Source organism: Elaeis guineensis, chromosome 15, assembly GCF_000442705.2.
Source record: "Elaeis guineensis isolate ETL-2024a chromosome 15, EG11, whole genome shotgun sequence".
Lineage (NCBI taxonomy): Eukaryota > Viridiplantae > Streptophyta > Magnoliopsida > Arecales > Arecaceae > Elaeis > Elaeis guineensis.
The window spans coordinates 51,553,056-51,578,104 of NC_026007.2; the positions used below are offsets into that span (position 1 = coordinate 51,553,056).

The following is a 25,049-nucleotide window of genomic DNA, read 5'->3' on the forward strand; positions in this document are numbered from 1 at the left end:
CGTGGGTGCGGACGCGAGACGCGGCGTGGACATGCGGGGACGCGGCGTGGACATGCGGGATGCGGTGTGGACGCGGGACGGGCGCTGACGCGGGTGTGGGCGCACTGCAGACAAGTTCAAAATAAGGAAAAAAATAATATTTAAAAATATGTTGAAAGATTTATATTTTTTTTAGTCCCACATCGGAAAATCATGTAAAACTCCTCCCTCCTAATACCTATAAAAAGACTTTTGTACTCTCATTGGAGGGGAAGCCCAGAAATTCTTCTAGAACCTTGCATAGAGGAATAGAAAGGGACTACTTCATGAGCAGCTAGGCTAGCAGTCTCGGGAGTGGAGAAGAAATTTTGTAACGACACAGAGATGGTTTATTGTTCTAAACTTTCCTGTATTTCTTTATATGCAATAAAGATTATGTTTTTTATTTAAATTGTCATGAGTTCTTTATTTGCTCCCTATCATATGCTTTTATTTATGCTTTCTTGTTAGATTTATATTAGGAACAACTTTTACTTTCTGGAGACGCGTCGTGATCTACGGATACGGGACGTGCCGAGGAAAGAAGAGTTGGTTACCTAGTACTTTCCGGAGATGCGCCGTGATCTACGGGTACGGAGCGTACCGAGGAAAGACAGGTATTTTTCTTAAGATTAATCACATCTATTTAGTTAAAAAAGAGATACAACTCTGCTAGTGCAAATTAATTCAAAACTCCCGAGCTCTTTATTTTTTTAATTACCTCAATTTTACGATAATTTATTTTCTAAATCAAAAACAACGCTTCTTTCTTTTACCTTGCAATTTCAACTTAGCCCAAGGTCCCTGAGGATACGATCTCGACTCATCCTACCTACATAGTGAGTAGAGTTATTTTTGGTGCTATCAACGACTACGCATCAAATTTTGGCGCCGTTGCCGGGGATCTTGGCACAGTTGAATTAAAAAAAAATTTTGAAAATTTTTTTTTTAAATTTTTTTTTTAAAAAAAAATACTTTTCAGTTTTTATTTCTCATTTTAAATTTTTTTTCAGTGCTTTCTAGCTAGATAATCTTATTTGCATAATTACAGAATTACCTTGCATAACTAATTTACTATTTAGAATTTTGCTGCTTAGAATAATTTGCTACTTTTCATAGCCCAGTGATTTATTGCTTTTTAGACTTAATCACTTAAATTTATTTTCTTGTAAAATTAAAAAAAAAATTAAAAAAAAATATATATAAAAAGATAAAATTATATAAAAAAAAACCACTGACATTTCATAACACTTAACTAAAATAGCGTAACCTCAAATATAAAAATTTCTAACCTGATTGGACACCTTGTTTCTTTGCATTGCATCTCCATAATTGATCTTAAGGGCAATAACCCATTAACCAGATAAGGTGGGGATTTGATCACCCTTCCTTGGCCCACAAATCACTCCCTTGCATTTGCATAACCTAGACCTTAATTTAAAATCAACTAGACGTCAACCTTAGGAATTTCGAGCTCAATAGGATGAGAAAGCTCTAGAGTTGAACCGAGTACGGATTGGTTAATTGCTCGGTGTCTAAGGCAAGTGGTTAAAGAAAGTGGTTTTCAATTGGTTCCGTTGACTGACCTGGCCAACTTAGTTGGTGTCTAAGGAAAGCAACGAGCAGGGAACCTCCCACATCTTACGCTTACCTGATCGAGTCAGTTAGTCAGTCTTGAGCTTGGAGTGCTCAAAAGCAATCTTGAAAGTTAGGAGCTGTCAGATCTAAGTTAACCGTAGGATAGAGAGTCTATGATTATTTAAGTTGATTGCAATTAACATCTAAACATTAATTAATTTCTCCCTTTTCATAGATTTAAGATTCTTAGGTTCTTCTCTTTAGATTTTCTTCATTCTTTTCTCACTTTATTATAAAAATATATATTAAAAAAAAAAATTTTTGTGTGTGCTCTACAGTATAATTGTAAGGTGTATGCTTGGCCGTAGATCGTTACGACCAGAAATCCAACCTTTTGATCCAGAAATAGAAAGAACCTTTAGAGCCAACAGACATAAAAAGATGGACCGAAATCAGGAGAAAGATCCACCCAAGCAATTGAAGGAGTACTTTACTCCTTCCACATATACCTACTCTCCTTGTATTCAAGTACCCCCTGTGGAGGTCACTCAATATGAAATTAAGTCCAGTATAATCCAAATGTTACCTTCATTTTATGGACTTAGTAATGAAGACCCTTATAAACATCTTGAAGAATTTCTTGAGATATGCTCAACTGTAAAAATTCACAACTTCTCCGATGATGCTCTTAGGTTGAAATTATTCTCTTTTTCACTTAAGGACAAAGCCAAATACTGGCTACATACTTTGGATTCCATGACTATATCAACCTGGGACCAGCTGCAAGGAGAGTTTCTCAAGAAATATTTTTCCATAGGAAAAACTAATCAAATAAGGAAAGCCATAACTAGTTTTTCCCAATTAGAAGGAGAAATGTTTCATGAAACATGGGAGAGATTAAAAGACCTTATTAGAAAATATCCCCACCATGCTGTACCCAAGTGGCAGTTAATCCAATATTTTTATGATGGGCTCTCTGAAAGACATCGACAAATGGTCGATGCATCATGCGGTGGGACATTTATGCTGAAAAGTGAGGATGAGGCATGGCAACTGTTTGAAATTTTAAGTGAAAATTCATTACATCATATGTCTGCCTCTATTAGAGATAAACCCATGTTAAACTCAAAAAGAGGTGGAATATATGAAGTAGGAAATGCCATAGATATCCATCAAAAGGTAGATGAACTGTCCCAAAAATTAGATCGTCTTCTAAACACTGGACAATCCCCGATTCCACCTAATCCAATCCAAGAAGTTTGTGCATTGTGTGCAAGTCCGAACCATTTTGTTAGTGAATGCCCAGCCGCACCCCAATTTTCTGAGTTTGTGCACGAGCAGGTTCAGCAAGTCCAATAAGCTTGCAGACCAGGAAACGATCCATATTCGAACACTTATAACCCCGGCTGGAGAAACCATCCAAATTTTTCCTGGAGACCACAACCAGTGGTTGGTCCTGCCACACCTCGACCTCAATATCAAGACTCAACATATAGGCATGGACCATACCATCAATTTCAAAATGTTCCTCAACCGTCTACTACTGGTCACAGCTCAGCTTTTGAGGAAAAAGTCCTGAAAGCACTAGAAAGATTAGAAGTCAACAATCAGACCCTTAACTCCCACACGCAATCTATTGCTAAGCTAGAGACCCAAATAGGTCAACTAGCAACTGCATTCAGTAGGAGGGAAGGAGGAAAATTACCTAGCTAACCAGAGAGCAACCCAAGAGGGCAATTTGTGATTGAGAGTTCTAATACCCCAGAAGCTTTTTCTGAACATGCCAAATCAATCATGACTCTGAGAAGTGGGAAGGTCCCCATTTCCGGATGCCCTGAAAGCCCATATTCCTGCAGATAAGAAGGGAGAAAAACTCGATGAGATGTTGGAATTGTTTAAGCAAGTCCAAATTAATCTTCCCCTTCTAGACGCAATCAAACAGGTCCCTGCTTATGCCAAATTTTTGAAGGATTTGTGTACCCAAAAACGTAAATCTAGATCACAAATCCCAAAGAAAGTACGTCTCACTGAACAGGCTAGTTCTGTCGTCCAGCATGCCACTCCTCCAAAGCTTAAAGACCCAGGAGCCCCCATCATTTCCTGTGTTATAGGAGATTATCACATTGAAAAAGCTCTTCTGGATTTAGGGGCAAGTGTGAATCTTTTACCTAGTTCGGTGTATGAACTTTTTGGATTCGGAGAACTGAAACCCACATCAGTCACATTACAGTTAGCCGACAGATCAATTAAGGAACCACGTGGAATGCTTGAGGATGTCTTGGTCAAGGTAGATGAGTTTTACTTTCCAGTTGATTTTCTGGTTCTTGATATGGAATTAAGTGGCAACCCCAGACAAATTTCCATTATCTTAGGACGACCTTTCCTAGCTACGGCGAATGCATGCATCAACTGTAGGACAGAAGTCATGGACGTATCATTTGGGAATAAGAAACTAAGACTGAATGTGTTTGGTGCTTCCCAAGGACCATCAATGGATAGTTGCTTCGAAGTAGATACACTAGAAGATATTATAGAAGATGCAACACCCATAATTCTAGCACCAGACCCCTTAGATACTTGCTTGGCTCACTCTGGAGTGTGTGACTTTGAGGAATATAGGAAAGAAGTTAACATCTTGTTAGATACACCACATGATAAAACCACTCCTCCATGGACAATCAAGTATGAGCCATTGCCCACATTAGCCAGTACACCAATAGTCTCATCTTTAGAATCACCACCTACGTTAGAATTGAAACCTCTTCCTGCTACACTTAAGTATGTATTTCTAGGACTCAATGACACCCTTCCGGCAATCATTGCATCAGACTTGACCCCTAATCAGGAAGCACAATTGGTTGGTATTCTGAAGGAACATAAAGAGGCTATCGGTTGGTCCATTACCGATTTAAAAGGAATTGACCCCTCCATTTGCATGCACCATATTCATTTTGAGAAAAATGCCAAACCCCATCGAGATATGCAGAGGAGATTGAACCCAAACATGCATGAAGTAGTAAAGAAAGAGGTGGTAAAGTGGTTAGATGCTGGAATCATCTACCCCATATCCGATAGTAAATGGGTCAGTCCCACTCAAGTAGTACCTAAGAAATCTGGTATTACTGTGGTGGAGAACGAAGAAGGTGAACTACTTCCAACTCGCATATTATCTGGATGGCGAGTATGCATAGATTATAGAAAACTGAATGCCGTTACTAGGAAGGATCATTTTTCATTGCCCTTCATCGATCAAATCCTATAACGGTTAGCAGGACAAAGTTTCTACTATTTTTTTGATGATTATTCAGGGTACAATCAAGTACCTGTATTTTCGGATGATCAAGAAAAGACTACCTTCACTTGCCCCTATGGCACCTTCGCTTTTCGGCGTATGCCATTTGGGCTTTGCAATGCACCCGCTACATTTCAACGGTGCATACTGGCCATTTTTTCGGATATGGTGGACAAATGTCTTGAAGTTTTTATGGATAATTTTTCTGTGTTTGGAACCACCTTTGAGGATTGTCTCCATAATCTTTCCAAAGTTCTTAAACGGTGTACGGAGACAAATCTTGTCCTAAGTTGGGAAAAGAGCCATTTCATGGTGCGGAAAGGAATTGTATTAGGACATATTATTTCTGAAAAAGGGATCGAGGTAGATAAAGCCAAAGTTGAGGTCATTTCAAAACTACCACCCCCTACTTCGGTCCGACAAATACGATCCTTCTTAGGTCATGCCGGATTTTATAGATGCTTCATCAAAGACTTTAGCAAGATTTCAAGACCCTTGTGCAATCTGTTGGCCAAGGATACACCTTTTGTCTTTGATGAAGACTGTTTGAAAGCGTTCAACACATTACGAACAGTCCTGACAACAGCACCCATAATAAAACCCCCTGACTGGTCCATTCCATTTGAGATTATGTGTGATGCCTCTGACTTTGCAATAGGTGCCGTCTTAGGCCAAAAAATCAATAAGGAGCCACATGTGATCTATTATGCTAGCAAGACTCTTTCCGATGCCCAATTAAACTATACCACAACAGAAAAAGAGCTACTAGCAGTAGTGTTTGTCCTTGAAAAATTTTGCTCATATCTGTTAGGGTCTAAGGTTCTAGTTTACTCTGATCATGCGGCTTTGAAACATCTCCTCTCGAAGAAAGATACTAAACGGCGTTTGATCAGATGGATCCTTCTTTTACAAGAATTTGATCTGAAAATCCGAGATAAGAAGGGTTCTGAGAATGTGGTAGTTGATCACATCTCCAGGATCTTAGTTGAACACACGATAGGCATAGATGAGGTCAAAGAAAAATTTTCTGACGAACAACTTTTCGCAATCTCCTCTAGCCGTCCTCCATGGTTTGCCCATATTGTCAATTACTTGTCAACAGGACAAGTACCTTCTCACTGGACAAAACAAGAAAAGGATCGATTTTTCTCGCAAATTAAACATTATTTCTGGGAAGAACCTGAACTATTTAAATACTGTCCTGACCAAGTTATTCGCCGTTGTGTCCCCGAGAGTGAATTCCAAAGCATTCTCACTTTTTGTCATTCTTCGGCATGTGGGGGACATTTTAGTGGAAGAAAAACTACAGCAAAAGTACTGCAGAGTGGGTTTTATTGGCCAACGCTTTTCAAGGATGCACATGAATTTGGCCGAAGTTGTCTGCGATGTCAGCAAACAGAAAATTTATCCAAGAAGGATATGATGCCGCTGACCCCCATTTTAGTAGTAGAAATTTTCGATGTTTGGGGGATTGATTTCATGGGACCTTTTCCAGCCTCATTTGGATTTGAATATATTCTAGTGGCAGTTGATTACGTATCAAAATGGGTGGAGGCAATAGCTACATGGACTAATGATAATAAAATTGTAATTAGTTTTATCCAACGAAACATCATTAGTCGATTTGGCTTCCCAAGGGTGATCATTAGTGATGGGGGGACTCATTTTACGAATAAACATTTTGAAGTACTTATGAAAAAATATAATATTTCACACAAAGTGGCCACACCATATCACCCCCAAACTAATGGTCAGGTAGAGGTGTCAAATAGGGAGATTAAACATATCCTAGAAAAGACGGTTAGGCCCGATAGAAAGGATTGGTCTCTTCGCTTAGACGATGCATTATGGGCTTACCGTACTGCTTTTAAAACACCCATAGGAATGTCTCCCTATCGACTTGTATTCGGAAAAGCTTGTCATTTGCCGGTGGAATTGGAACATCGTGCATTTTGGGCCATACGGCAATTTAACTTTGATATGAAAAATGCAGGTTCCAATAGGAGACTTCAATTAAATGAACTTGAAGAGCTACGCAATGAAGCATATGAGAGTGTCAAAATTTATAAGGCTCGAACTAAAGCATATCATGATAAATTTATTGCACGAAAAATGTTCGAGCATAATCAAAAAGTTTGGCTTTTCAATTCTAGGTTGCGTTTGTTTTCTGAAAAACTTCGCTCACGTTGGGACGGACCTTTCATTGTAACTCAGGTATTTCCTCATGGAGCTATAGAACTCAAAAATCCTAAACAGGGGAACACTTTTAAAGTGAACGGTCAGCGATTGAAACCTTACATAGATGGAATTAGTGATGGAGAATTAATTGAATCTGTTGATTTAGTGGATCCAAAACTGCCATAATACTCAATTCAGTTTGGCTGAAGACGTAAAACTTAGCGCTTGTTGGGAGGCAACCCAATGATTTCATATTTTTTTTACTTTATCGCAGCTGCAGGAATTTAGAACAAGAGCCTATTAATCAATAAAGCTATCTTCAACTTTCGAAGCAAAATTATCCCAGGTGCACTCTCTCCTTTTATTTTCTTTGCTTTCTTACTCCATTGAGGACAATATAGATTAAGTTGGGGGGGGAAATTAATCAAATCCTCGAGTATGGTCAGAAATAATTAGTTTTGTGTATTCAAATTTTATTTTGATTAAGAGTCAATTAGGCATCCTAATAAATGAATGATTAACGGTCAAGATAATTTTAGAGATACTGAGGAATAAATTATTAAGAAAATCCAATGAATGGTAGGGTTTAAACTAGATCAAATTTTAGGAGTGATTCTACAATCTTCTTCTTACTGATCTCAATAAAGAATCTGCTTCATGAAAAATTGGATGGAAAGATCGAGGTATGCAAAAATTCTCCTTAAAAAAAAAAAAAAAAGAAAAGAAAAAAAAGAGAAAAACAACATTGGTCTCCTACTGAGTAACCGGGCCCTTTCGCCTAAGTAAGCGTTGTGGTTCGCGTAAAAAGGTAGGCAATGTTAAAAAAAAAAAAAATAATAATAATATATATATGTTAAGGGGACTAAATTGTAAGAAGATAATAAACCTCTTTTCCATTAAGTTAGAGGATTTAAAGAGTAAAGTGGAGAGTTGGTGAAAGAAAAGCTCTGAAATTTCTTTAGTTAATACTCAGCCACTAATTGGGTCAAATTGATAATCCAATGAAATATCTCTTTAATGGTCTGATCAAGTAACATCTACCTTTTGGGATGCCTAACCTACTTTTTATTCAAAATCAAGTCGGTACACAATGCTGATATATCTATTTTACTCGAGGACGAGCAACATTCAAGTTGGGTGTGTGATAAACACTTAATTTAAGTATTTTAAATTAAATAATTATATTTAATTTATCTTATTTATTAAGAATTTGATGTTTCTTTCTATGTTTTACAGGAAAGGTGATCGTCGATACAAAGAGTCCGATTCATAGATCAAAAAGACTCAAGTTTGAAGAAAATTGGACTTAAAATAAAATTAAAATAAAAAAAAGATGCATCCGATATTATAGAAAATGAAAATACTATGCAAGGAATCCAAAAAAGATATAGATGTCGTTATGAATAAACTTTTGTTTTTTTTTTAAATGTACAAAAAATGGTTTCACGTGAGCGCATGAATTCAAAACAAAAATCTGGCGCGCGTGAATTCAAAAGAAGAAGTGAACGTGGGAAGCGCGCGTGAACGTGGGTGCGGACGCGAGACGCGGCGTGGACATGCGGGGACGCGGCGTGGACATGCGGGATGCGGCGTGGATGCGGGATGGGCGCTGACGCGGGTGTGGGTGCACTGCAGACAAGTTCAAAATAAGGAAAAAAATAATATTTAGAAATGTATTGAAAGATTTGTATTTTTTTTAGTCCCACATCGAAAAATCATGTAAAACTCCTTCCTCTTAACACCTATAAAAAGACTTTTGTACTCTCATTGGAGGGGCAGCCTAGAAATTCTTCTAGAACCTTGCATAGAAGAATAGAAAGGGACTACTTCATGAGCAGCTAGGCTAGCAGTCTCGGGAGTGGAGAAGAAATTTTGTAACGACACAGAGATGGTTTATTGTTCTAAACTTTCCTGTATTTCTTTATATGCAATAAAGATTATGCTTTTTATTTAAATTGTCATGAGTTCTTTATTTGCTCCCTATCATATACTTTTATTTATGCTTTCTTGTTAGATTAATATTAGGAACAACTTTTACTTTCCGGAGACGCGTCGTGATTTACGGATACGGGGCGTACCGAGGAAAGAAGAGTTGGTTACCTAGTACTTTCCGGAGACGCGCCGTGATCTACGGGTACGGAGCGTGTCGAGGAAAGACAGGTATTTTTCCTAAGATTAATCACATCTATTTAGTTAAAAAAGAGATACAACTCTGCTAGTGCAAATTAATTCAAAACTCCCGAGCTCTTTATTTTTTTAATTACCTCAATTTTACGATAATTTATTTTCTAAATCAAAAACAACGCTTCTTTCTTTTACCTTGCAATTTCAACTTAGCCCAAGGTCCCTGAGGATACGATCTCGACTCATCCTACCTACGTAGTGAGTAGAGTTATTTTTGATGCTATCAACGATTATGCATCATTAACATATTAACTTTCAAACTAAACTTAATAGCTGATTTATCCAAATTAACTCTCTAACCTAACACCCTGCACTAATCCAATAAAATCCCAAAAACCATAGCTGCATTACTCAAAGTAGGATGGACAAATAGGATGCAATAATCGGTAAAAAGAAGATGAGAAAAACTAACACTTGTCTGACAAGGCCAATAAACTATGACAGAGTTCATCAAAACGACTTGTCTAAGCATTATGGATAAAACACTAGAACAAATAACAAATAAATAAGAAGAGAGAGGATAGCCTTATCTCACATCCATGGAAGAAAAGAAGGTAACTGATGGAGTCTTATTAATTTAAATAGCAAATGACAGATAAACAACACAAACTTGAAGCCACTCAATCCAACTATCATGAAATCCCATACGGTGAACCCACAAAAATAAGAAATCTCATTGAACCCGATCATATGCTTGTTCTATATCCAGTTTAATTGCCATATATCCCCTCCTTGGTGAAGCCCTTTGCAAGTCCCTCCTAGGTGAAGCCTTCTGCAAGTCATACATAATCTCTTGAGTTATTAGGATATTATCAGAAATACTTCGACCTTTTATAAAAGCACCTTGCTTCAAACTGATTATAGGATGTAAAACATATTGCTTTTTGGGGGCCAAACACTTTACTAAAATTTTATATAAAGTTGTACATAAGCTAATTGGACAATAATGCAAAGGAAAAAAGGCATGAGGTCTTTTAGGAACTAAAGTGATAATAGTATAGATTGAGGCATAGAATGCAAAATAAAATATTGCTTCACTACCATGCAATGTCCCTAAAGACAGTAGACCAATAAAATTTTAAAAATTATAGAGGAAATCTATTAGCACCTGGAGCCCTGTCACTAGACATAGATCACGAAGTCTGCTCAATCTTCTTATCATCCACCGCTCTCAATAAATAATCATTGTCTGTGCCAGAGAGACTAACATATGGTGGGTTGTGAGTCTCAACTTCGACAACAATATCGTCCATTTCTGACCATTTGATTCTAAAAAACTATAATAATTCAGATTGAATAGCAGTTGCATCCTTTAAAACATTCCTATTGCTGTCCTTTGGGAAACAAATCCTATTCCCATTTTCTTCTCAAAATAGTTGCATGGTGAAAATTTTTTTATTATCATCTTCCTCTTTAATCTAGTACACTCTAGACTTCTGTCTCCAAAAAAATGTCTTGCAATCTCAAAATAGAATGATGTTGGGCTAGGATAGCATGGAGCATACTTATTTCGATGAGAATAAACCATCACCATCACAATCTTTTTGCTGCAGATCTTAAATAATAACCTTCAGTTCTTCTAATTTCTTAAAAATATTACCCACAACAATTCTGTTCCAGAATTTCAACATCCTCTTAGTAAGTTCTAATTTATGAGTTACCCTATACACAACATCTCCTCTAACAAGTATATTCCAGGCACTACAAATAACTTTCCAAGACCATGAAAATTATACCCAAAATTTCTCGAATTGAAAAGGGGGCTTACAAGTAACATCTAAATCAGTATTGATAACAAAGGGTAATGATCAGAAGCAATACGTGGTAAATGGTACTCTCGATGGTCTGAAAACTACGGAATCCAATTAGCAATGGCAAAAACTCGGTCTATATGCTCCTATACTCTTACCCGACATTTCCGATTACTACAATAGGTATAATGAGTACCTATATATCTAAGATCAAAAAAAGCCATTAAAACAAATTTTCGAAATTCTCTAACTGCAATTTTTTCAGTAAAAGGTTTTGCCATCCTTTTTTCCAACAGACCAGCAATATAATTAAAACCACCCATAATCAGTGTAGGTAACCTTGGTCCAATAAAATAGAAGCTTCATTCCAAAAAACTGCATACAGAGCTAACAACACCCATGGTGGTTTCCCAATAACACAACCTGGTGTATACAGTTATTAAAAACATCAATCTTGATATTGCCTTGTTGTCAAATAGCAATGATACCACCCCTCAAGCCCCAGGATTCAATAGCAAAAGATCCCCAATATTGGGGAAGACATCCTAGAACCAACTCTAAGATATGTCTAGACAATTTTGATTCAAAAAACATATAAATATAAGGATTATATAACATAAAAGAGGGTTTACCTACCCCTCTATAATTCCACAAAAGGATCTTCATGATATATTATTCCCTGGAGAAGAAACATTTGCATCAGATAAATCATCCATTGGAATTTTGCCACCATCCTCATTATGGTTCATTCCCACCAGTGAATCTTGGAACAATGGATTTGAATGAAGAGATTCTTTAAGTAAAACAACAACCATATCATGTTCCTGAATTGGGGATTTCAACTTCCCCAATCTTGAACCACTTTTGATGCACAGTACCAGCAGTTCCATAGGCGGACTTAAGCTGCTCATCAAAAGACCTGTCTCATTAACAGGCATCATCTCATCACTGGAACTATCATTTTGAGTAAGTTTGGATGAGAAGACAAAAAATTTTGTAGTAACGCGATGCATATTCAGAACGGGGCGCTCATGAGAAACTTGGACTGTCTTTTGCTTTTGAGCATTTTCCAACATTCTGGATCCCCTTGACCCTGTAATGATAGCCTGCTCATAGAACCCGCGGCCCAATCATTTAATATTGGGCTGTGAATTGGAGATCTCACTCTCTTCATCGAAATTGGGCCCATTGGTTTACAAAAAGCTATAACAAAATCCTTTAGATGAGCTGGGAATGTCCAATTGGGTCAGAACCATTGTTGGCCCGATTTACCTCACTAGGCCTGGCATATTTGATCAAGACTCACCAGTCCCTTAAACTTGTATCTCCAAAGCTCAAAATCCTTTGACACTACTGCTCTATGGATTGGGACAAACTATGTCCCCAAAGTTATCGTCTTCTTATTTGAGTGCCACTTCTGTGTTTTTCAATTTGAATCCTCGATTCAATGTTCCGCAAACATCCTTGTACACATAGTCTTACTACATAAAATTAACTGTCATCAAAACTAGGTCCCAAGAATCAAACTTTTGATCAATGCTTTGATGGTTAAATGATCGGTTTTATTTTTCTTTGGATTTAGTTCTTTTGATTTGGTTCAGTTAACCTGCAATAAATACTCCAAGCATAAGTATATAACGGCAACATTTTGGTCCGACTTGGTGTTGAGTTTCCAGTTAGTTATGTCCAATGTGACGAGCATTTAGCCATTTAAGGGCTAATTTGGTATATGTGACAAATACAATTAAATATTTTTAGAGGATGCTTGATTAAAGAGAATGGAGGTCTGTAACGAAAATTGAAATGGATGACTTCTATTCTAGCCACTTGGTTTGAGGGAGCCCCATTCTGATTTTGATTCAAAGATGGAATGGGAATGGTCCAATCACTCTAAAGCCCATTGCGAAGACTCTTCTGGATTCAAAATCTATTTTAGCATTCAACAAATTATTTTTTAAATTATCCCTCATATTTAATTATTTTACCAAGTAAATCTGTTGCTTCCGTCCCCTAAAAAACCCTATAGACTCTCTCAAACAAAAAAAAAAGGTGAGAAACCCTTGACTCTAGTGGATCTCATGGCTGCTCTCCCCTTGCTTCGATGACTTTGCTCCGGTGACCAACAATCCCCCCACTCCATATTAGTTCCCTAGCTGCTCCACGCCCATCGAGCCCCCATCTCTTCTATTCTCCATGAGGAAGGGCTTGCCTATATTCATCTCCTATGACCTCCTTAGCTCCATTCCATCTCCTGACTCCCATCTTCTTCACGTCAATCCGGATCACTATTAAGTCTCTTCCTCTCTCTTTCTCTCTCTCTCTCTCTCTCTCTCTCTCTCTATATATATATATATATATATATATCTAAATAGACAAGAAAGGTATTTGAGGAAATGCCTACTTAACTTTATCAGAAAAATATTTCTTCTTTGCCTTGATTAGAGATGTTTACATTGATCTACCTATATACATATTTTCAATATTTTATTTTTAATCCATTTATTCAATGTGTTTTGAATGTGCTGATTGACTAGTAGCTCTAGCTAGAGTAGTGGAAATTAGGAGCCTGTGGCATTGTTTATATGCTTGTTTGCTTGTATTTATGCATGTCAAAGATACGCTTCTTTGAGTGGGTTCCTAAGTGACAAACTGGCTTTGTGATTGCTGGATGACAAAGCTTTCCTTATCCAATGCATAGCTTGCCAATCAAAAGAACTTACAGGTTATCTGTTATCTATTATGTATGTTTTTTAAGGCATTTGGTTTCATTTTTCTGACATCCAAACTTGTCATGAGCTTCTCTGTATTGATGGACGTTAGAGAATTGCAAGGGCAATAGTTTGTTTAGGATATATTATTAAGGCATTGCAGAATACTAGGGCATGTGGAAACTTCAGCATGGTTGACAGGTTTAGATGGGTCATTAGCATGGCACATGGGCATATAGATTGTTGTTGAGATTTTATCCATTAGCATGCTGCTACTGCACAACTATAAGTTCTCTATGTTGGAGATATCTGGCCAGAACACCATCTTCATAGGATCTTTTCGATACCACGCGTCGCAGCAGAAAGAAAGAAAAAATAAAATAGAAACAATCAAATACGTGGATTAGCCAAAAGATTCACCTCTATAGGACATGCAAGCTTCACTATAAAAAAAAAAAAATTACAAGAGAAGATCACACCTTCAACTATCGTACACTCAATCTCTCTCTCACAAGAAGCTCTCCCTCACAAAAACTCTCTTTTTAGGAAGACCTCCCTGAACCCCTGAAGCGACCACTATCTGCTGCCTGATAGTCTACCTGAAGTATCCCTACCTTTGCTCTCTGTCGGCTTCTCTCAGTCTGCTACTACTCTGGATCCTTGGCCGAACACACCACTGCCCCGATCCGCTCTCTGTTTTGCCACAGGGTCTTTTAAAGACCTCAGATCGATTCCTACACGAATCTGGATTCCTGATAGCACATAGCAAGCCATTTCACCATTGGATCGTGATCACTCACTCACTGGGCCATTCGATCATGCGTTTGGTCCATAAAAACCCCCATAGATTGCGAGAAATCAGTCCAAAATGCCCGTCGATCCACCGTGGACCGTGAGAACCGCATGGGAAATGAATTTTCGGTCCGTGCATCCTACCATGCACCACCCGATCCACCATGGATCGGGATACTACCAGGCACCCACATGCACGGTTGCATGTGCCCACTCCGGTGCTGCACACATCTCGCGGGTGCTGCCTGGGCTCGGGCCACGCCTGGGGTGTGCCCGCCTGGGCCGTGCCCACCTGGTGCCTGCATTAGGCTTAGGCGCGGCCCAGCATGCTGCTGGCCTGACTGCTGGGCCTGGTCCACACTACCGTCGGCCTCCACCGGTCTACCACTGCTTTGATTTTTGTGCCATCTTCTATCGAGTGTATCTCCTTCATCCGATCTTCGTTTGAACTAATCTTGGGCTCGTTGGACTCCATTCGTCATCACAGACCTCAGTATGGATTTAGTAGGGATCGAGTTGAAGGAAAAACTATTTTTTTTCTTTGTAGGATCTTCCAGATTTTATCAAATCTAGGGCAGAATAATTTAAAAATTTTATCCTACGCTATTTCAGATCTAATGTCTGTTAGATCTAATTTTATTATCTGATATTTAAAACAAGCCTTTTTTGAGCTGGACAAGCTTTATTTAGATTGAGAGAAATCTTTTCAAGATTTTCTGGATGAGTCAAATCATATTTGGCTCAGTAGAGATAGAAAAGATTACACGAGGAGAAAGTTAGGCTCAATCGTGTGCTAGCACAATTTTCTTGAACCTAATTGGATCTTATCCAAATCAATTAGGTTAGCCCAATTGATGATATCCAGACCCTAACCCTTGTTTGTGTGACCTAGTTAGGTTCAATTCTGTATGGTAATGAGATATGTCGTGATCTCATCATCGACATCATCGAAACTCCTTTCGATGGACCAGAACTCTTCTGATTCAGATAATTAAAATGATCGATCATCAATATCATTCTAATTGCACCCAAAATCCATTAGTGACACCTAGCAGTATGTGATGACAACCCATCAGAACTGAAGACGAACCTCTCGGTGTAGCTACCTATGTGATTGAGTTCCTCTATCATGAGTCCTGATTGAATTAGGGTTAAGATGAACTCGTCAAACCCAACATCAGTCATATGAATCAATCGATCGATCCGAGTTCGATGTGAAACCCCAATGGAAAACTTTTTTTCTATTATTTCACTCTGCCATGGCCATGGACTTAAGGACTCGATCTTTTGATCATCATAGGACTACTCCTCTCATCTACCGAGGTTGATAGATCCCATCTTGGTGCAACCTAGTTCTTACAATGAATATGCTACAGCCAACATACACCTCAAGAATTCGAATGGCTAGGAGATCGAGTTATGGTGTAGTCAAACTATAATACACTCAAGGTGAACTGTCGATGCACCTCAGGTCAAAAAACTAGACACACAACTGCAGCATCGAGCTAGTCATCGATGATAAGGTAGACTTCCTTATGATTGCTCGAGGTGGTCACGCTCAGTACTCTCATTCTCAATGAATATCTGTACTCTCGCTTTGGTGTCTCCACACCGTAGACTCAAGACACATCTATCCTAAGGAAGCGATCGTACACTAACTTTTCAGATCGATCATCATCCTCGTGATGATCCTATGGTCAGGAGCTGTTTATGAGTTAGTTATATAAATTCATGCCTTAAATTTTTAACTCTTGAAAATATGAATTGACATTCCTACTAACTCAAAGGATGTATCACAAACACAATGTACACAATATGATAGAAGAATAATCCATTTATTGATTTATAGTCAAAATTATAAATTTGCCCTTAGATTTGTACAGGAATGTGTCAGCCAATCTGGTATGTAGGGCACATATCTAACAAACTCCCACTTGACCTAATGCCAATTGGCTACATATCTAAGTCCCATCTTCTCAAGGTGGGCTTCGATCTTTTGCTGGCCCAATGGCTTAGTCAGCGGGTCTGCCACATTGTCTGTGGAGTCGACTCTCTTAACCTCGACATAACCCTTTTCAAGATAATCACAGATCAAATGAAATCATCGCTCGATGTGCTTGGACTTCTGGTGAGATCTTGGCTCCTTAGCTAGGGCTATGGTGCCATTATTTTTGTAGTAAAGAGGTATGGCATCCGATGACATCACTCCAAGCTCTGCGGCAAACTTCTTGTACTAGAAAATCTCCTTTGCAGCTTCCGATGCAGCAATGTACTCTACCTCCATGGTGGAATCAACAATCACCGTTTACTTGAAACTCTTCCAGCTGACTGCACCACCATTACAAATGAACAGACTCCTAGATGTCGACTTTTGATCATCTATATCAGATATAAAGTCTGAGTCTGTATATCCCTGAATCTGGAGTTCTCCATTCCCAAAGACTAGAAACATATCCTTAGTCCTTCTCAAGTACTTAAGGATACATTTCACAGAAGTCCAGTGCTCTTCGCCTGGATTCGACTGATATTTGCTTGTGACACTCACAGCATGGGCTATATCTGGTCGTGTACATAGCATGGCATATATGAGGCTCTCTATTGCCGAAGCATAAGGGATCTTGCTCATGCATTCAATCTCCTCAGGTGTGCTAGGGCACATCTTCTTGGAGAGATGAATGCCATGTCTAAAAGGTACTAAACCTCTTTTGGAGTTTTTCATGCTAAACCTTTTTAGAACCTCCTCTATGTACATCTTCTGTGAAAGTCCGAGCATTTTATTTGGTCTATCTCTATAGACCTTAATACCCAGTATAAAGGATGCCTCTCCTAGATCTTTCATAGAGAACTCCTTAGACAACCATACTTTGACTGAGGTCAACATGGGAATGTCATTTTCAATTAGGAGGATGTCATCTATGTACAATACGAGAAAGACAACCGCACTCCCACTGATCTTTTTGAACACACATGGTTCCTCCTCATTCTTGATGAAACCAAATATTTTGATCACATTATTGAAATGAGTATTCCAGCTCCGAGATGCTTGCTTAAGTCCATAAATGGATCTTTGTAGCTTGCAGACCTTGTGATCATCATCACCGGATATGAAATCAAGTGACTGTTCCATATAAATATCTTTCTCAAGATGTCCATTTAAGAACGTCGTTTTCACATCCATCTACCATATTTTATAATCGAAATAGGCTGCAACAGCAAGCAATGTGCGGATGGATTTTAGCATGGCTATGGACGAGAAGATATCCTGATAGTCAATACCTTCGCGCTGACTATAACCTTTCGCTACGAGTCTAGTCTTGAATATCTCCATATTTTCATCTGGACCTATCTTTCTCTTGAAGATCCGTTTACACCTAATAGGTACAATATCTTCAGGTGGATCTACCAAGGTCCAGACTTGGTTTGAGTGCATCGAGTCAATTTCTGATCTCATTGCCTTTAACCATTTCTCAGAGTCGATATCTGATATCGCCTCATCATAGGTCTTGGGATCATCACCATGAACCCCATTTCCCGTGAGAAATATTTCCTCTACATCCTCTTGTATAGTACCTAAGTACCTTTCAGGAGGACGAAAAACCCTAGTCGATCTACGAGATGGAAGAGGTTATGTTAGGACTGGTTCTAATTGATTTGGTTCCTCAGGTTCTTTAGCTCGTTGCTCTTGGGAGACATTCTCCTTGAGTTTAATTATTCTTCTAATGCCACCATCTTGAATAAACTATTTTTCAAGAAAAATAGTATTTTGACTCACAATCACATTGTGGTCTTTCAGAATATAAAAATAGTATCCTAATGACTCTTTAGGATATCTTATAAATCGAGCTTTAAAAGATCTGAACTCTAACTTGTCTGCCTGCTGTCTCTTGATATGAGTCGGACAATTCCAAATTCTGAGATGATTCAGACTTGACTTCCTTCCATGCTATATCTCATATGATGTGGTAGGAATGATTTTAGAGGGAACCCTATTCAATACATAAATTGCTGTCATGAGACAATATCCCCAAAAAAATTCAGGGAGGTCCGTGAAGCTCATCATGGAGCGGACCATATCTAATAGGGTCCGATTTCTCCGTTCTGAAATCCCATTAAGTTGAGGCATTCCAGGTGGAGTCCATTGAGAGACTATACCATTGTCCTTAAGATAGTCTAGGAACTCCCGACTAAGATATTCACCTTCTCAATCTGATCGAAGAACCTTAATGGGCTTTCTTATTTGTTTTTCTTCCTCATGTCTGAATTCTTTGAATCTTTCAAAAGCTTCAGACTTGTGTTTCATTAGAAATACATACCCGTACCTAGACATATCATCGATAAAAGTAATGAAGTAAACGTAGTTGCCTCTAGCCGGCACATCAAATGGGCCGCATATATCCGTATGTACTAGGGCAAGTAGGTCGTGGCCCTTTCCCCATGTCCCACAAAAGGAAGCTTGGTTATTTTGCCTTGAAGGCATGATTCACAAACTGGATATGCTTCGAAAGCCAACGGACTCAACAGTCTGAATTTCTCCAATTTGTTAACCCTGTCTTCCGCTATATGACCTAGCCTTAGGTGCCACAGATACCTATTATTTAGACTATCTCTAGGCCTTTTAATTCTTATGGCATTCATATTTTGCTCGATATTAAATACAGATACATATCAACATGTAACTGATAAAGACCGTTAATGATAAAATCATTTGCAACTTTATTATTTTCATAAAAAATATTACTGTTGGTGCAGAATTCCATCGAAGTCGGAGTTGCTAGAGTCGAGATGACCGCAGCCACCATCGAGACCTGCAAGAAAAGTCTAAATCGGAGTTGGGAGTACTCCGACAAGACCCTCCGATGCTTAAGTCAGTACTCTGCTTCAACAGAAATGGAGTGCTCGAGTGAAAATTTTAGCAGAGTTTTGAGATAGAGTTTTGAGCTTAGAGAAAAACGTATCTGGGGGTCCCTTTTTCTAGATGGAGTGTGTAACTGATTGACAGCGATGTCTGTAACCGCTTGGTAGTGGGCTGTTCAGAGCCGTCTGTAGTTTGTTACGGAGAGTAGTGGCGGCAGGGATCGTTCAGGGCCACGTGGAGTTTGTTACGGAGAGTGGAGTGGTGTCCGTTGTCGTGACTTGCTAGAGAATGGTGGAGCCACACAGAATCCATTGCAGAGAGTGGAGCAGGGTACTGGCCACTGTCGTGACTTACCAGAGAGTTTGGATCTGTCGGTTGGAGCTCGGCTGGGATATCTGATGGAGCGGAATGGCTCTCTATCCTGTCGATCTAGGAGAGGCTCAGATATTTTCGAGGCTGCTGATGAGTCTACTATTGTCGGATGCCTTTGACGCTGATATCACAGGCAGGAGTCATCTGCTGTAGAAGCTCGGATGGAGACTTTCTATTGGTGAAGTCTGGTAGGAGTTCGGTTGCTAGGGAAGGCCATCTGGGATTTGCCTGATGTGGAAGCTCGTCTGAAGATTATCCACTAGAGAAGTCTGGTTTCATGAGGAATCTGGTGGAGGGTCGGTCGGTGGTGGACCTTGGATGGCATTGGAGAGGTTCGGCAGACATCGGAGGTGATCGATCGTTGTAAAAATCCAGCTGTCGGAGTTTGTCCGTTGTAGGAGCTCGTCCGATATCCATCCGCTATGGAAGTTCGGACGGAGTCTGATTCTTGTAGAAGGCTGAAGGGAGACCACTTATTGTAGAAGCTCGATCGAAGATCAGTTGTCGTGGGAGCTCAGAGTGGTGACATGGCCGGTGGGTCCTACCCCATTGTGGAAGCTCGTCTAGGATCCGGCTACGAAGAAGCTCGGCTGAAGTCTACTTGTAATAGAGGTTCGGAAGAAATATGTTTACAGTAGAGGCTCGAATATAATTTGCTTACAGTAGAGATCCGGGATAGACCGTCCGCTGTAGGAGTTCGGAGTAGACCGCTCGTAGTAGAAGTTTGACTCTCGTCGGAGCTCGGTTGGAATCCTAAAGGTAGTCGACCATCGTAGAAACTTGGACGGAGTCTGATTACTATAGAAATCTCATTGTTGGAGAAGTTCGGATATTGATGAAGTCTGAAAGAAGTTCGAAAAATAGTTGATCACTGTAGAAGGTCGGCTAATAGTGAGGCCTAGAGAGCCTGTGGAGCGGCCCGGTAGATGGATGGAGAGGCTCATTGTCAGAGAAGTCCAGAAGCTCGGACGGTCGAAGGGGTCCAGAGAGACGCCACACAAGATCGGAAGCTGGAAAAGTCCTGGAAGACCCGGTCCTTTACAAACTTTGACCGAAGGGTATTTTATACCCAACACCAGTCCTCCTACTTTCGAGTTCAGATTTTGAATGAAGTACAGAAAAATTTTCACGATCGAAATTTCTCCTCTCGATTTTCGTACTCGATGGTTGTCAGATATTTTGACGTTCGGCATGCTGGACTGCAGCCCCTTCGAAAAAGAATTTTTCTTTTTAGAATTCTCACTGGAGCGCTGCCCCAAGTACGGAGTAATAATGGTTTTACCAACTGTCGGCCACCTCCAGCTACTTGCCACAGTGAGTGGGCCACGCGGCGGTTATAGACTGGTCAGAGGAGTCCTGTAGTCATTATTACACCAGACCCCGTCGCCTATTTAAACCCGCCTCTCCCCTCCGGGGATCTCACTTTGTACGGGAGTTCCTTCGGTCTCTTCTTCATTGTCGATATGGACGTGGATGCGGTTTGGATGTCAGCCAAGAGTCTCAAAGCCCACAAGAGGGAAGGCACTGCAGCTTCTGGGTTGGCGAAGAAGGCGAGGGTAGAAGAGACAGATCCGACTGCATTTCGCCTTGATTGCCCAGAGCCCGCATTTGTGATACATCCTCGAGCGCGAGTACTTCCCAATCCTGTGGAGGGGGAAAGCCAAAGGGAGACTGGAAGGAGAAGTCAGAAAGAAGGAGAAACCCGACCTCAGGAAGAAGGTCATGCCCGCCGTCATCGTGAGGCAGCGCAAGCCATGGTGCAAAAAGGACAGCGTCTACATGTACTTTGAAGATAATGCTGGATTAATTGTCAATCCAAAAGGGAGGGTTAGAAGAAGAAGTCGGGTACTTAAAGCAATCCTCGACGGTGGCTGAAATCGAGAGTTTGAAGTCTGATAGTACCGAGCTTTCTTGGAGCTCTTTCGCCTTGTATTCCTTTCCTTTCTTGTTGTTTCTCTCTTTGACCTTCAAGACTTTGTAATGTACACTTTACTAATGAAATGAAAAGGAAGTTTTTCATTACCTTGTCTATTCTTATATTAAATTATTGTTTGCCAAACTTCTTTTGTCTTCCGTCTTACTTGGCATCAGTGTTGTTTGTGATTCCTCGTCTATTCTTGCTTTGAGTTATTATTTATCGAACTTTTTTTATCTTTTGTCTTGTTCGATGTCGATGTTGTTTGAAGATTTTCGATCGTCGTCGTGTCGACCGTTCGTGACCGTAGGTCTCTTTGAGGCTATTTGAGTTTGACGCTTCCTCCTAGTGCTCGAGCTTTGGAGATCCGAACTTCTCGTTATTTTGAGGAAGTCGATTTCTCCTCGGCCTGTGCTGAGTTTTCTTTTAGTGGCTAAGGGTTTTTTGATAGGAGTATCTTTCCTCGTTGAGACGAGGTCCCTCGGGTCTTCGATATAGTTTGTTTTTCACTTATCGCTGGGGTAGTTCGTCACTTTCTCTTTTCATCTCCCCTCTTCTTTTGTGTTCGAGTGAGGGTCTTCCCTCTGCTCTTGACGGGGTTGTGAGAGTGTAGAGGAGCCATTGAGGAGGCTTTCCTCTTTGTCTGATCTTGATCGATCGAGTCTTTGTTTGCGTCAGGACGAGGTTCTTCTCTCGTTCTCGACGATCAGTTTCAGCTCATGTTAGGATGAGATTTTTCTTCTATTCCTAACATGGCCGTGGGGGCATGTAAGGGCCGCTGCGAGAGCCTCTCTCTCCATCCAATTTTTAAATAACCAGGCCTTCAACTTTGCTCATATTAGGATGAGGTTCTCCTCCTATTCCTAATAAGGCTATGGGGGCACATAAGGGCCGTTGCAAGGACCTCTCCCTCCATCCGATCTTTAAGTTACCGGGCCTTCGACTTTGCTCATGTTAGGACGAGGTTCTCCTCCTGTTCCTAACAAGCCTATGGAGGCACATAAGGGCCGTTGCAAGGGCCTCTCCCCCCATCCGGTCTTTAAGTAATCGGACCTTCGATTTTGCTCATGTTAGGACGAGGTTCTCTTCCTGTTCCTAACAAGACTGTGGGGGCACATAAGGGCCATTGTAAGGGTCTCTCCCCCCATCCGGTCTTTAAGTAACCGGACCTTCAACTTTGCTCATGTTAGGACGAGGTTCTCCTTCTGTTCCTAACAAGGCTGTGGGGGCACATAAGGGCCGTTGCAAGGGCCTCTCCCCCCATCCGATCTTTAAGTAATCGGACCTTCGACCTTACTCATGTTAGGACGAGGTTCTCCTCCTATTCTTAACAAGGCTGTGGGGGCACATAAAGGCCGTTGCAAGGGCCTCTCCTCCCATCCGATCTTTAAGTAACCGGGCCTTCGACTTTGCTCGTGTTAGGATGTGGTTCTCCTCCTGTTCCTAACATACTTAATTTCGACTGAATGAGGGAGTTACTTCCTATCGTTATAAGCTCATGCTAAAAGGATAAATATGCAAATATAAAATTTTTATTGAAGATAAAGTTATTGGTAATACATCCATAGATTTTTTGAATTCCATGGTCGTGGAACCTCCACTCCCCCAAGCTCTTTCAGATAGTATGTTCCGGGCCGAACTACCTCCTTAACTTCATACGGGCCTTCCCAGATCGGGACAAGTTTTTCTTGATTCTGAGGTTGTGAGACAGTGGCTCGCAGAAGTACCAGGTCTCCCGCTCTGAAAGCTTTGCTTTTGACCTGAAAATTGTAGTAGCGAGCTACTTTCTGCTTGTAAGCCGCCATCCGAACTTGAGCTGTCTCTCATTTTTCTTGTAACAAGTCGAGGTTGGCCTTGAGATCCTGTGGGTTGCGCTGCTTGTCGAATGCCACGACTCACACCGACGGGAGTTTGAGTTCAATCGGGATCACGACCTCTATCCCGAAGGTCAGGGCAAAGGTGGTCTCCTCCGTGGGTAATCTCTGGGTAGTTCGGTATGCCCACAGCACGTGATAAAGCTCATCTGCCCAAGTTCCCTTTGCTTTTTCAAGTCTCGCCTTGATTCCTTGCAACAGAGTCTTGTTAGTCATCTCGGCCTCGCCGTTTGCCTGCGGATGGGCTACCGAAGTGAAGTTATGGGAGATGTTTAGGTCCTCACAAAATTCAGTAAATCCTGCTCCAGTAAATTACTGCCCGTTATTAGTAATGAGGGTTCTGGGTAGGCCGAACCTACAGACAATTGACTTCCAGACGAAATCCTGCACTTTAGCTTCTGTGATTTTTGCCAAAGGTTCAGCCTCGACCCACTTGGTGAAATAGTCTATTGCCACCAGGAGGAACTTTCGTTGTCCGGATGCCATGGGAAAAGGTCCGAGGATATCCATTCCCCATTGCGCAAACGGCCATGGGGCACTCAATGGTGTAAGCTCGGAGGTAGGTTGCCTCTGGATATTTGCATATCTCTGACACTGATCACACCTTCTGACATATTCGACGGAGTCATGGTACATGGTAGGCCAGTAATAGCCTTGTCGGAGCAGTTTGTGGGATAAAGATCTGACCTCCAGATGACTTCCACAGACTCCCTCATGTACCTTTCTCAAGACGAAGTTGGCTTCAGAAGGCTGGAGGCATTTCAGGAGGGGCAAAGAGTACGACCTTTTGTATAGCTTGCCTTCGTAAAGGATATATCGGGAGGCCTGGTTCCTAAGCTTCTGAGCTTCTTCTGCATCAGGAGGAAGGACCCCATCCTTGAGGTATGCAACCAGGGGGTCGATCCAACTGGGTTCATGGCTGATCTCCATCACAAGCTGTGATTCTTCCATAGTTGGGCACTTCAGAACTTCGAAGAAGACTTCTCTAGGCAGTTCGGTCAGGGCCAGTGTAGCCAACTTGGAGAGAAGGTCGGCCCTGGTATTTTCTGCTCTTGGGATCTACCTGATATTAAAGCTGCCGAAGGTAGGGATGATCTCCCTTACCTTTTCTAGATACTTGGCCATACTATCCTCCCGAGCTTCATAATTTCTGCTGACTTATCCCACTACTAATTGGGAGTCACTGTAGGCTTGAAGTCGATCTACTTCTAACTCTTTGGCGATCCTTAGTCCCGCAATCAGAGCTTCGTGTTCTGCTCTGTTATTTGTCGTAGAAAATTCGAAGCGTAATGCATACTCCATGATAACTCCATCTGGATTGACCAAGACCAGGCCCGCGCCTGCACCTAACATGTTGGAAGAACCATCCACATAGAGGGCCCAAAAACCATCAGGGAGATCTGTTCTTTCTTCCGAGGAGTTCGGCTGGAGCTCCGGGTTGTTGGCTTCATCTCATCCAAGTTCAACCTCTTCCGGGATAGTGCATTCCACCATAAAGTCTGCTAATATCTGGACTTTTATTGCCGACCGAG

At 40.7% G+C, this 25,049-nt stretch overlaps 1 non-coding gene across 1 annotated transcript; it reads right to left on the bottom strand.

Annotated features, from left to right (window-relative positions):
- Positions 1–2,424: 2,424 nt before the first annotated feature.
- Positions 2,425–2,530, bottom strand: LOC140854226 (small nucleolar RNA R71). Its single transcript, XR_012137359.1, has one exon. It is a non-coding gene; the product is annotated as a small nucleolar RNA R71 (small nucleolar RNA).
- Between the last annotated feature and the right edge of the window lie 22,519 nt (positions 2,531–25,049).